The following is a 14,621-nucleotide window of genomic DNA, read 5'->3' on the forward strand; positions in this document are numbered from 1 at the left end:
CTTTAAGTTTTAAAGTGAATCTGATTTCTGTTCTCTGGACTGCTTCCAGAGTAGCAATATCTTTTTTTTTATTATTGTAGTAACCAATATTGTACTACAAGGCATTCTAAATCAGGTCTTACTAGTGCATTACAATTTTAATATCCCTTGATTTTAATTCTACACTTTTAACTATAGTGTATATCTCAAAACTGTTTGCCTTTTAATTGCTTCTCTAGCCTTTAATTGTTTTACTCTTGGGCTGACTATGTTCTGTACTTCCAGCAGAATAGCATTAAACTCTTGCCCTCCGTTCTTATATAATTCCATATCTATCCTGTGTCATTTTATGCCTCTTAAGCTCTGTCTTATTCCTTCATTAATCTGCTTTCCTGAAATGGTGATAGTTTTTTTGTTTTAGACTTTTAGGTCACAGTTTTGTGATTGAATTCCTTACTGCTTCTTTCCCCTTTTTTACCGTTTTTATGTCTTTTTGATTGTTAAAAGGACTTAAATCAATACAGTTGTAGCAACAATGCTTGTTAATAAGGCAGAATTAAGTGTTGCTGTGCTTTCCCAAATGAGGCCCCATCTCCCTCTTCATCTCTGTGGTGCAGCCACAGAGAAGCTATTCAGGCAGGCTGATTTAAAGATGTTTTCTTTTGATAAGGGACAGCTCCCAAATGGGGATGCAGTTAGCTAAGCCTGGCTATCATGATCAATGGTCATCCATTGGCGCCTATCTGTCTAGGGAGTGCCAGATGGACATCTGGACTGCATTCCTAAGTGTCAGGAGTAAGTGACTCATATCTCACCTTGATCAACCAATCAGGGACTGGTAGGGCCGAATAACCCACGTGGGACTCTGAAGCCCATGGAACTTTCAGCCAATCAACGAGCTGAAGTTCCTCCAGGTAAAAACAGGCAACACAGAGGGCCTGAGAGACTTTTTCGGACAATTCTAAAGGGAATTCAAAGGAGAATTCCAGGGCAGGACGGCCCAGGAGCAGAAGGCTCCCAAGGGCAGGACATTCTCGCAGAGCGCCTCCTGACCATCCTGAGACTCAGCCCGGACAACCACGGAACGGCCAGTGTGTCCGAGTGCCAGAACTTTCCTTTGTTTTAAGAGTCGAGAGCGGAGGTTGCCAGAGAGTAACCAGAGGATCCACCCGAGGTTAGCATCAGCAGCAAGCCTCGTGAACAGGTCGGAACTGTGGACAGCTGAATCACTATTCAGAACTAGCGCTTCATCAGGAACGAACCGGTCCTCTTCCTGACCTGCTGGGACCCACAGTCATCTTTTTTCCTGTGCACAAACTCTTCCTAATTTCAGCCAACACTAACTAGCCGGTCAGTGAGCATCTGCAGCGCACCGTCGCAAGCAGCACAGCACAGCCTGGCACGGAGCCAAAGAGCCCGCAGGAGATCTGAATCCCCAGAGATTGGATGAGTATTCAACCTCACTGCATTACTGCTCGTGAATTCAATTGTTATCCCAACCAGTTGATATCAATTTAATTCCTAAGATTTATGTACTTGTTTTGAGTATCCAATGTAGAAGTTATAACCAAGTTCATTTACAAAACGGTCTAAATGAATGATATACTGAACGTATGTCCTCTTGATATATGTAACTCTTTGTAACTGACTGAATATATATCTTTTGTATTCTGATAACCCTCACGATAAGATCTGTTAGGTTTACATGCATATTCTATGTATTAATAAATGTATCCTCGTGTATTAGTACCTGTGTGTGTGCGTTGTTTGAGTTATATCGCATGGTTGGATTCTAAAGGCATCAAAAGAATCAATTTTGTGATTTACTGCTACTATTAATAATTGTCCCAGTAAATGCCCAAACCCTACAGAACTGGTGCCTTCAGAGAGCACACTACACAGTAATTCTTGTATGTGTTCTGAAAAACCAAGTCATTCACTGCATCTTTACTTTAAGCCTCTCTTACTGACATTTGTAATGTTTTTTTTTCAATCTGTGTGACAAAAATTTAAAATCTACCACAATAACTGTTTTTCTTTGCATATATATTCCTGATTTCATTGTATAGGCCTGCATTATAATTATTGCCTGTCTCTTACAAACAGTACTAAAACTATGCTCTTGGAATGATTCTTTGCAAGTCTGACCCATATTCTTATTTAATTTATCATCGAGGCAAGTTTGCCATACCCGAGTATTCTTTTGATACTGTATATATATAGTGTTACACTTCGACCTCTTCCATATTTTCCATCTCTCCTGAATGCTTTGTATGCAGCAATTTTGTATCCATCTCCATCACATTAGCCATGTGTCAGTAATTCCAATTACATCATAATGGACTGCTACTGCAGTAGCTTCTTTATTTTGTATTTTGTTTCTAATTCTCCTGATATGTAGGCACAGTATAAGAATTTGATTTTATGTATTACCTGATCCTTTGATATTTTGCTATTCTCTGCAGTTCTCTTTTTGGCTGTACTCCCTGTGTATTATCTTTGCAGATTTCCTTTCAATTCTCACCCCTTTCATTCTGCTTTAAATGTATCTGAAATTCTTTGTAGATGTAAACCTCAAGCTGACCGCTTCCCAACTCATTTAGATATCAGTCAGTACAGACAGCCTGCATATCTGTGCTGATGGAGAGTTTTACAGTGCCAGAGAAGGATGAAGCTGTCTTGTGCACACCATGTCCTCAGCCACATGTTGTGTTTACAAATTAGCATTTCCAGTTGTTCATCTTTTCATGGTGTGTTCATGAGACAACCACTGATTTAATTCTGTTCTCCAATTTGTTTCTAAGGTGTTTAAATTTATTCCATTGGAAGTCTGCTCTTTATACCAATGTTGTTTTTCCCAGCATGAAAAACAAGAATTGAATGTTTAGCAGTGTGTGCTAGGATCCCATCTACAGTTTGGACAGTGTTAGCCATCTCAGCTCCTTGGATACACTATAGTATTCTGAACAGTATCTCTTTAGAAATGAGCACATTAGGACATTAATCCTTAGTTCAGGTTTGTTGTAAAGATTTATTTTCTTTTGTTCAGGTGGCATTAAAGAGCTGGTGGTTGCCATAGTGCATTCTTGAAACACAACAGAAAAATCTTGTACTCATTACAGAGGTGAGCTGAGATTCTTGTTTCTGTAATGTAATTCAGCTGCAGTGGGATATTGTCCTCGCTTTGCAATCATTCACAATTGCAGCTGCTTCCTTTTTTAATTTCTGTGTGACCCACAGCTTGCTCATTGCTTGTCATGTACAAGCAGAGCACAGGAGTCCATTTTCTGAATCTGGTGCATTATCATCTTATTTCTCAGCAGTATGTTCACATTTCTGGTGATGTTTTTTTACTATATGCACATCAAAATAAAACTCTTAATAGATGAGTTTTTAAGATTAACCTGTTCTGAACACAAGATAATGATAATTTAGACATGTGAATCTTTAATGGGTATTTTCATCGTGAATTTTCACAGCAATTTGTTAAGAAAAATACTGTACATCTCAAACCTGTTTTAATAGAAGGTTTCAAGGAACTGACTACCATTCAAAAGACCTTGAACAAAGTCGCATTTGATTATTCATTTGCATCAGACGCAAAGACACATACTTGAACTGCAGTGAAATTTTGCAATGCATGCTCAGAAGGAATTTGTTTTAGAATAAAGTTTCACACATGGAAATTCATTGATTGCAGTGCACAGTGCATGATCATTTTTTCTTATTTAGGGACTTTAATAAATAGTTCTGTGAAGTACTTACTTTACCACTATTTTCCTGTTAGTGCAACTAGTTGGAGTGACTCTTCATTTCCTTTACCGTATTTGAAAAATAAACAACCAAATCCTGTATCAGACAAAATGTAATTTTCAGCAGTATGTGTTTTGATAGAGGGCAAAAGAGCTTTTCTAAGTACCGTATGTAAGGAAATTATGGATCTATTGGACTTGATTCAGTTTTAATCTATAGATTCAGATGCAGTGTTTATTCCTTCCATCCACTATAAGAAAGACAGAAGCCAGGAGCTGGGATTACTCGCTGCACTGGACTGCAGTCTGTCACTGGAACAGTTTAGAGACATTAATTAACATAGCCTTTCTTTGGGAGATTGGAAGAAACCGGAAAACCAGCAAAAAGCCACCTGAAGAAAATTCAACTACACACAGAATGCTCCACAATCTGGAATCAAACCCAGGACCCAGGAGCTGTGAGTCTGTTCAAAATGCTTTTTGAACAGCATTTTGCAATAGAATTGAGGCTGCTGCTTTGTTCAGCACCATGGACAGAGAACAACTTTGCACAATGGTGAACTGAGTGGAAACAGCCAGGAGAAGTTAAAAAGATTTACACAGCACAAGATAGCAAGTATTGTTTACCTTTCTCTGGCAGTTCTACCTGTTTTATGAAGAATACCTACATTGTAAATAAACATTTGGTATGAAAACGCAGATGAACTTAACCAGGTTCCATGGTTACTTTATTGTTTTTCTTTTTTGTACTTATACTATCGACAGAATTGCTCCATATTTTTCTTTACTAGAATATTACAATATTAAGTAGGAAAGGAAGTTTTAGTTATTTGGAAAAAAATGTCAGTGGATATTGTTGTACAGAGCTTTTCAGTGGCATTAAGTCATTATGTTAAGGAACAGTATAAAATCCATCCATTTTCTAACTGCTTCATCCAGTACAGGGTTGTGGAGGAGCTGGAGCCTATCCTGGCAAGCAATGGGTACAAGGTAAACACTGAATGGGAATTCAGTCTATCGCAGGGCACATACAGACACAACACACACACTCACACTGGGGCCAGTTTTCCCGGAAACCAGTTAACCTGCCAGTATGTTAACCTTTGGACTGTAGGAGGAAACTGGACCACATGGTGAAAACCTACAGTACATGAACACAGGGAGAACATACAAACTCCATGTACATAGTATCCCAGGTCTGGAATTGAACCCAGGGCCCAAGCACTGTGAGGCAGCAATGCTAACCACTGTGCTGCTCAGGAGTAGTATAAAATAACTAGGGTAGATCAAAATGTATATTAAAAAATACTTGATCAATTCATCTACTTGTTGTTTCTATAACAGAATCGTATGTCTGTGTAAGTGTTTTGTGACAGCAATGAATTCTTAAGAGTTTTACATTGATATTCAAAGACACTATAAGAATGCTGATGTCTATAATGATATAAGAATTTCTTGGTCAATCAAAGGATACTTGAAGCCAGGCAAAACAAAACATAATTTTGACATAGAGAGAAAGTGAACATGTTACATAAGATTTGAGGTTGTAACAAAACCAGAAGATCATGGTTCTATTCAAGACTGGAGGGTCCTGTTCCTGACAAAGGCCCATGACTGATTCCTTCACTAAAAGTGTTGCCATTCATTTTATATAACACTGCTAACCAGTTTTCACAATTAAGAATGCAAATTAAATTAAAAACATACGGTGCCTGTTAACAGAATTGGCTGAGCAGACATTTAAATGTGATCTGTTCATCAAAATATGAATTTGTTATACATAAAGACGCATGAATTTTAAATCCACCCGTGAAAAAAAATGAAAAAACAAATGTAGGAAAGGAAGAAGATGGAGGAAGACAAAAGAAAGGAAGCACAATAGTAAGTATGGGAAACTGAGAAGGGGCTAAAGAGACAGGAATCTGGGTGATTAATCGTGGGGGATATTTGGAAGGCAGCAATCTGTATATTAATGGAAAGATTAGAAAGAGAACAGTCAATTGTTGAGTGTTGGAGGAATGTCTGAAACAAGTTTAGGGATGATTTTAGTTTCAGATAGATGTATAGAAGTCTTTTTATCTCTGTGAATGTACAGGAAATGATAGGAAAGCTGAAATATCTCAAAGTCCCCACCTACATTCTTCTGTTTTGCTGATGTAAGTGTGTGGACGCTTTCTCCAAGAAATGCAAACTTTAAAACCGAGCTCCTGACTCTCTGTGGTCATTACAAATCCCAGGGTGTTTCTCAAAAAGAGTAGGGATGTAACCCCGGAGTCCTGGCCAAATTTCCTATTGGCCCTCACCAAAGTGCTACGTAAGTGTAAGCAATTATTATTATTATTTCTGTTGCAGTTTGCAGGACCAGAGAAATCTGGTATATGTTTGTTGTTCATTTTATTGCAAGTGATACAGTGGTCTGATGTGTGTTGGAACTATAGGCAGGGAAGCTTTGCAGTATAGGTAGTTAACAATATGAGATAAGTGGTGGGTTAGGAAAAAAAGCTTCCATTTAAGGATCAAAAGTGATAGTATGGTGTTGCATACTGTATAGCCTGTATGCAAGTTTAAAATGCATTACTTAATTTTAAAGAAATTATTATCTTCACCTGTATGCAAATGAGGACTGCGAGCTAGAACCTTGTAAAGTTCTCTAATCACCTATATTCACATATATAAGTAGGATGAGGGCTGATTTTAGGTCGTAGAGTGTCGTATAGTTGTGTAGAGAAGAGACCAGGGACTACTCCTTGTAGTGCCCGTTGAAACGGTTAAATCCACTGGGTGAGAGGGTAAAGCACGGGTTAACTAGATTTCTTAGCTTTCTTTAGGGCTCCAATCTAAACTTCCAACACTTGCTGTCTGAAGTAAAATAGCAATGCAATAAGGAAAAAAAATAGGGTAAAATAATTTTAAAAATCATAAATTTGTTAAACATAGTAAATATCAAATATCCAGGAAATTCTTAACTTAAAGCTATCATCATTGTATTGGAAGAACAGGAGTAATGTAGTGTAATGAATGTAAGGAGTAATGTAGAGTAATCTATTGTTGAAAGCACAATGCCATTTAATTGAAAAGGTTTTGGTTCAACAGATCCAGTCGTTTGGTAAGTATCTGTCAATGTGCTGCTCTTTAAAAGACCAAGTCAGTGAATTCTGATCTTTAATGGGCTTCTATTGGTAAAGTAATAGAGCTGGTTTGAAACTTAATGGCTGGGAAAAGGGTAGAATGCTGAACCAGCATATAAGAGATTGCACCAAAGTGAACACTGTTTCTACAGGAGTAAACAGCATGTCTGACCTTACCTCACTGTTTATCTTGAATCTTAAAGATTGCTAACTCTCAAGAAGGGGATGTCAGCTTTTCCTTGCTTGAACGTAATCAAAGATTAAGCTGTTCAATATTGCTGAGCAACAACTTACTTTGATTAAGAGGACAATTATTGTTGATTTTTTATTTTGTAATTTGATTATTGATGGAGATCTCTGCCTCTTTTAATTAATGCGTCCATTAATATTTTGATTAATGGTTGTAGGACTTTGTATAGCTGTATTTTGCATAGCTTAGTGTTATCTGGGGTCATTGTCACTTTTTTTATTCTATTGTGCTTTAATGTTGTATTTCTATTGTTGTGTTTATTTTTAGATTTGGGAAGAGCTGTGAGTTTACTATGAAAAAATACAATATATAGAATAAATGCTCATACTATGCAAAGTTAACTTGGTCCATGTAAAATCAAAGATTATTTCTTATATCAAAGAGTTGGCATGTCATAACAACGTGTGTTTGGTAAAACTTTAAACATAAGATCTTTGAGATGTGTAGCCTAGTTCTGATGGATTGCTTCACATCTTCATCCACAGTTTCCAAAAACTTTAATGACAGTGATAACTTTCAAGCCTGATCTTCAAAGTTAAATTGAACTCAGTCATAAATGTGTTTTGTTTGAGAACATGCTTTTGTAAACTGTTCTTCAATGCACAGTTTGACAATGCTGATTTCTCAGAAGAATAAAATGTGTGAATCAGTCACTTCTGGAGCCCTTGAGAATCTGAATGTCAAATGTTTTACAGGTGTTAAATAAAATCAGTATAAGTCTGGCGGACAGGATGCATTGCCGAACAAGCATTTTCTTACTGCATGTTACTAAATCTAAATGAGTGTAGAAACAGTACAGAAAATTGCACATTTGGCTTTGGTAAGTCTTTAAATTGATTTGGAAATTAGTTAATATTTTTGAAATTGGTACATTTCTGGACTGGTGTAAAGATTTTGTTTAAAAGTTTTAAACAAGAAAATAGTTTTGGTGTACATTTCATAGTGTATATTGTTTTATTAAGACTGATGTCTTTGGCTCTGTGATGACCCAAAGATAGCTGATGTGTGGTGAGTGTACTGGTGCACTTTGGCTGCCGTAGCATCATCCAGGTGGGTGCTGCACACTGGTGGTGGTGGAAGAGAGTCCTCATCACCTGTAAAGTGTTTTAAGTGGAGTGTCCAGAAAAGAGCTATGAAAGTGTAAGGAATTATTATAAATTATTGATGTTGCTAGGGCCTTGTGATGAAAACCACATCCTCTTGGATAAGAACATATCTATCTATCCAGGCCAGTCGTTTCTGGGAACGTGTCAGAGCAGTGAGGGTCAAAGATCACTACAAGACAATAGTTCCCCAATTTACCCCTCCAAGCCATGACTGTATTGACCTTTCTGCATGTCCTTCCACAGGACTCAAAGACTCCAACACCAGAAAACCATCAGAAGCTAACATTATCCTTAAACTTTGTTCACACCTTCCCACAACTCTCTGTGATTCACTCGTTTTTTCTACATTTTTTTGTCCATATACAAATTGCTGCCTACCTCACCTGATATACAGTATACCACACCACATTTCCATTTCATTTGCCCCGTTTTAACCATCTCATACTCTTTCCCATGCTCTCTTTTTTGTCCTCCTTATGTTTTGTCCACCTTTAAATCACATGTCTGCTCTCTCCCTCATTTGTCTACACACCCAAAGAGACATCACAGCTGAAAGGTTGTGTTTTTCTTCCTTGTACTTCTAAGAATAGAATTAACCTCTACTGTTTCCTTTGCAGCTTAAAAGTTGGATCTCATTCAAATGAATCCTCATCAGATGTGATGTTAGTTCCCAGTGTTTAATTTTAATCAGCCACATATCTAATTAATTTTCCCGTTTGTTTTTTAATAATACTATTTGTTCTTTAATTATACTGTTTGCATACAGCGCGGATCTTGTGATATAAAGTCTGAAACAAAATATTAAAATAATTTTGAAATCATGATAGCATTTGTAATGATTTTGTTTTCTTTCGCCTGAGACATCAAACTGACCCATTTATTTGAGTACAATTTGTCACAGGCACAATGGTGTGGCTTCATGAGTGTGCATTTTCCTGTGAGTACAGTTTTAAGCATCATTAATCTTATTAGTTGATTAATGACTCAATAAAGTAATTGGGAACTCCGTTTTAAACCATGAAAATTATTTTTTATACTTCTCTTCGTCTTCCAGAAAGAAAGGGTTGTGATTTCACATTTAAGTGGATTCAGTCTGAAGTTTGTAATGTCCCTAGATAAGTCCCCTCAGAATGGCTAAAAGGACTGTAAGATCATTTGCCAGTCTGCTAATCAATACAGGCAGATGGTCACAAAACCAAGGTCTGCGCTCAAATGCTTTTTCAGGAATCTGTTGCAGCTCCAAAGCTCACCAGCTGTTTGCATTATTACAGAAGCCTACAAATCTGTCTCTTAATAAAGTGAAAATTAAATCAAAGAGAATGACAAACCATAATTAATCTTATGGCAGACACATAAGGCTGAAGAAATATTTTGGGTGGGCTTATGTTTTAATTCACTGTAGTTTTTCAGTCTCATGACATGTTAGGCATGCATTGTATCTTGTTTCTTTGCTTTTACATTTCTTAAATTCCACCCAAGTTATTTAGTCAAAATATATTGTAGGGTCACTATATAAGGTAAAAGGATGAAATCAATATTATATTTGATAAAATATGTTAAAATTAATTTCTGTGCTGGATTACCAATGGCATTTTCAGACTTTTTTGTTCAGAAAGTCAAGAATAGTTTTCTTTTCTGTGCAAGTTCTTATCAAAGAGCTAAATTAATTTCTTACTCAGCAGGAATGAGAAAAAAATACTGTTTCATTAACGATCAAATTATGAAAGTAATAAAGTGGAGATATCATCCTGTAGTTTAATAAAAATATCTTTTTCTCCTGGCGTATTGCTTTTGTTCTGCAGTCTCACTACTTTTTGCTCTGCTTTTGAATATTTATAATGGCATTTCATTTTCACAGCTTATTACACATGTAATGGAGTATTGTTTGAAAGGGACTACTTTGTGTTAAATCCATGTAAACCAAACAGCTTTAGATGTAGTGACATCTTAGAAATATTGATTGATTAAATGTAAAACAAGCAAAGCGTAACTCCAGTGACAGTGTATAATTTCAGAGCAGAATATGAGTCATCTTGAAATTAAGCTAAGCTGTTGGTTTAGAATTTTTTTCTTTCTTTCATTCAGTTTCCCACTAAAAAAAGCTTTCCACAAAATTAGTCACACAAGGACACAAAGGGTATAAAAAAAGATAAATTGGGCACAGCCAAGCTATTTATTCACTTTTAATTTTATTAAGTGAGGCCTGTGTTAGACGGCAGTTGGTTCCCCTGACAGGGAAGAGGGAACTGTTCCTATTTTTGCTTTCTGGCACAAAGTGTGCTTGCTTTTCTGGCACCAGGATCCAAGTGTATACAGTAAATGACACAACCTGGACTCAGGTTCCAAACATGGTAGGAGGACACAGGACCTTCTATGTTCGCAATATAGCCTGAGTCACCCAGAAAGCCACTTACTGTATATTGGGAAGAATGTTGCCTGCCATCTTTCGCCTTTAAAACAGCATCGGAGCCTACTTTATCTTATAACCATTCTTCACCAAATATTTTGAGAATATTTTAATACTATAACTATATACTACAGTATATTATATATCAATTTAAGACACTATGAATGACAACAAAACATTTGTAGGAAGGCACAAGACTTCATTAATTGGATTATCTTGCACTTTCACACACTCTACAAAGCGACTACACAAGAAATAGCTTTAAGACATATATAGGAAAGCTAATTTTGGCTTCTTATCCCATTAACCTTGAATTTTCTCCTTAAATCCATGTATGTGTGACAGTTAGACACACAGAATTAAAGTTAGACAGGTGTCAGAAAGAATGAATGTTTTGTTCTGTAAAATAGTATCAATTTTGGCAACAATTTTGCTTACTGGAAACACATAATGTCCTTCTACCAGCAAACCATTCTTCTACTTGAACGCACACCTGAAGAAGGCTCCACGGCCGAAACGTTATGTTCTCTTTCTTCTTTTTTTCAGCATGGAATAAACCTATTACTTGTTCCTTTGCAGCCTACGCATGCTGATGCAGCTACCCACCTGAACTACTATTCTTCTACTTTGTGAGTGAAAAGCACTACTGTATGTGATATTTAAGAAAATCTAGTACCAAATATTTAAGTAAAACATTCACCTGTTAGTGAAATATCAAACAGAGGACGCAGATGGAAACTAATTGGAAGTGCATTTAAAACTGATGACGGGTCTTTTTAACACAGAGGCTGAGGGGAGTCTGGAATATGATTCCCAGTTTGGGTACTTTCAATAAATGACTGTATGAGATCATCAGCTGAATTAGACACTATCAACCAAACAAGTTAGATAGGGGTTCCTCTCATTTGCAGACTTTGTTCTTGTGATATTCTTATGCTCAGATCTGTCTGTGGCTTCACAGGTGCAGTGCCTTAATTCAAGGATGCAGGCATGTTTCAGAATGTATCAGTATGATGGGAATAGACTTCTGTTGAAAGAATTTCAGAAGCAAAGGTAAATTAAATGCATTTGTTAAAGAACTGCTTTAGGGGAGAATGAAATGCAATGACTCACAGTTATGTTTGTCCAGTTGTTAAATATTTAGACCTTTACCTAAAGAGCCAATAATGAAGTCATTAGCACAGACACTGTTTGGTTATGGCTGCTTATTACTGCCACACAAATTTTAAAGGGGAGCTGCAGTTCTAGTTTCTCAGACCGGTTATTACAACTCAGTAACAAATTTTCATTATGTTTTGAAATGCACTCATCAATGCCAGTTCTTTCTAAGTCCTAAATATAAAAATAATATTGCAGTTCCCCTTTGAAAGTTTTCTTCCAATTCTGAAATGTTGCTAATTCTGTCTGCTTCTGTATATGCTGTGTTTCAGTTGTTAAAAGCTGATGTAAGCTTATTGTATAATAATAATTGCTTACACTTATATAGCGCTTTTCTGGACACTCCACTCAGGTAGGTGGTGGGACTCCCCTCCACCACCAGCAATGTGCAGCCCCACCTGGATGATGCGACGGCAGCCATAGTGCGCCAGAACGCTCACCACACATCAGCTATCAGTGGGGAGGAGATCAGAGTAATGAAGCCAAGGGATTATGGGATTCATAGAGGGGGATTATTAGGAGGCCATGATTGATAAGGGCCAATGGGAAATTTGGCCAGGACGCCGGGGTTACACCCCTACTCTTTTCGAGAAACTCCTTGGGATTTATAATGACCACAGAGAGTCAGGACCTCGGTTTTACGTCTCATCCGAAGGACGGCGCCTGTTTATGGTATAGTGTCCCTGTCACTACACTGGGGCATTAGGACCCACATGGACCGCAGGGTGAGCTGGCCCCACCAACACCTCTAATGCCTGTGATTATTTCTTTTTTTTATGCAGTGTAATTTATAATGTTTGTGTTTACACTGGTTTGTGTACAGATCATACAGATTTACAAATTATCTGTTTGTTCCCAGTAGTGGCTTCATGTCAGCCAACCATCAGAGAGTGATACCATGCTGTCATTGATACCAGCAAGTTTGTCTTTCTTTAACTGCAAAAAGAGTAATTCTTTTCTATTAGAGACAAACAAATGTTTCTGTTCCTGCTGATTTATGCCTGCTATAGCAAATTAAAGAGCGTGAGTCATACAGAAGCTTCAGGGGCTTGTCTATTGCGGTTGTAATTTTTTTTCCAGCCTTCAGATCTGATTTCTTCAGTCTGCATATTTCTCCTTTGAACTGGTTTTGTTGTGTGTGCATAAAATTATATTTTAGGTTTTATGCATGTGAGTTTATATACATAAACCTGCATATTTACCTTTAAGACATGAATTAAAAGAGCACTTTGTTGGGTTTTTGCTAATTATATTTCCATGTGTAACTCCAGTCTATGCTAGCATAATATTATTAATTTTAAAAAATAATTGTAAAATAAAAGATGAAAGCAGGTCATTACTTTCTTATTTGTATATGTTCTACCTTTAAATTCACATTTAAAAAATTAGAAAAGAGCACTTTGTAGTTTGTCAGTTATAGCCCTGAATAATGTGGCTCAAAATATTATCTTATTCTTTTAAGAAAAAAAAAAAGCAAATGTTGCTAAGAAAATCTGTTGTAAAACTAATAGCTTACGCTGGGCTGGCTAAAAACTACAAATGAATTGAAGGTTTTCACCATATGATACACGTATTTGTCGATGTTCGTTTTGTGTACTGTGTTTAAAAGATAAAAACTCTATAATTAGCATGTTAATCACTCTTTTGATTATAATTTCAGAGTATTTGCAGGTTGCAAGGTATTTAAAACAGCGAATTGTATGCTCTTTAGAGAGTTTAACATAAGCAACCTGACCAGAAAAAAAAGATTTGTTTTTGGTAAGTTATGGGATAAAAATGTTAAAAAGCACATATATTTTCTGAATCTTTTCAATTTCACCCCATACATTCATATATCATAAAGTGATTCTTAAAACTTTTACGTTTTGTTGGTGGTGATCTTTACTATCTATATATATTGTACATACTTTGCCTTACAAAAGTATTCACCTTCTCTTTTGTAGATTTACAAATATATTCACAATTTTAAAGTTAATATTTGAATCCAAACTTGAATTCATAAACTGAAAATTCTGTGGGTGAAAAAACTAGGTAAGAAAAATAAAAAATATGCTGATTTGAAGTATTTACATCGTTGTTATAGCAAATCTACATTTGTACACCTGAGCTCAATTACTTTGATAAGTCATACAGTTTGTTGAATGGCCTCTGTGTACAGCAGTAGTGGTTCACATGGTTTCAGAATAAATACAGAAAATACAACTGTTTTTGAACAGTAAAACCATAGGGCTTTAAAAAGAACTCGGGGACAGAGCTGTAGGAATCCAAAGATAAGGAGAAGGATAAAAAGAATAAAAAGATAGGACAAAATGTTCTTGAGTCAATATCTGTGAAGTGAATATTCCAGTCACTTCACAAAGCTGGACTGTATGTCAGAGTGGAAAACCTATTCTTAAATCTATCATGGAGTTTACAACAGAGCAATTAAGCGATAGTGCAAACATGTTGCAAAACGTTTTGTGGTTACATGACAGACAATCGGACAATTCTGGTCTAAATGCAAAATGTTCTACCTGGCTCCAACCCAACACAGGTTGGGAGCGGTGGCTCTGTGGCTAAGGATCTGCGCCTGTGACCGGAAGGTTGCCGGTTCAAATCCCGCGGCCGGCAGAGGAATCCTACTCCGTTGGGCCCCTGAGCAAGGCCCTTAACCCCAACTGCTCCAGGGGCGCCGTACAATGGCAGACCCTGCGCTCTGACCCCAAGCTTCTCTCCCTGTCTCTGTGTCTGTGTCTCCCTGGAGAAAAGCTGGGGTATGCGAAAAGACGCATTCCTAATGCAAGAAATTGTATAGGGCTAATAAAAAGAAACATTAAACATTAAGAAACACATTAAACAAAC

General features: G+C 36.9%; 1 protein-coding gene and 1 long non-coding RNA gene across 5 annotated transcripts in view; both read left to right on the forward strand.

Moving 5' to 3' along the window:
* Positions 1 to 14,621, forward strand: part of grip2b (glutamate receptor interacting protein 2b) — a 298,078-nt gene that overhangs the window by 32,525 nt on the left and 250,932 nt on the right. The window lies entirely within an intron of this gene.
* The window catches only part of LOC148662033 (uncharacterized), a 45,502-nt gene that overhangs the window by 29,988 nt on the left and 893 nt on the right, over positions 1 to 14,621 (forward strand). The window contains exons 2-4 of one of the 2 annotated variants that reach the window (XR_015939655.1): positions 11,169 to 11,251; positions 11,584 to 11,675; positions 12,133 to 14,313. This is a non-coding gene — a long non-coding RNA (uncharacterized LOC148662033). Of the gene's footprint in view, positions 1 to 10,794; positions 11,252 to 11,583; positions 11,676 to 12,132; positions 14,314 to 14,621 lie in introns of those variants that run through there. The other variant, XR_015939654.1, reaches the window with a different exon arrangement.

The sequence above is a fragment of the Lepisosteus platostomus genome, chromosome 6 (assembly GCF_059453375.1).
Source record: "Lepisosteus platostomus isolate fLepPlt1 chromosome 6, fLepPlt1.hap1, whole genome shotgun sequence".
NCBI lineage: Eukaryota > Metazoa > Chordata > Actinopteri > Semionotiformes > Lepisosteidae > Lepisosteus > Lepisosteus platostomus.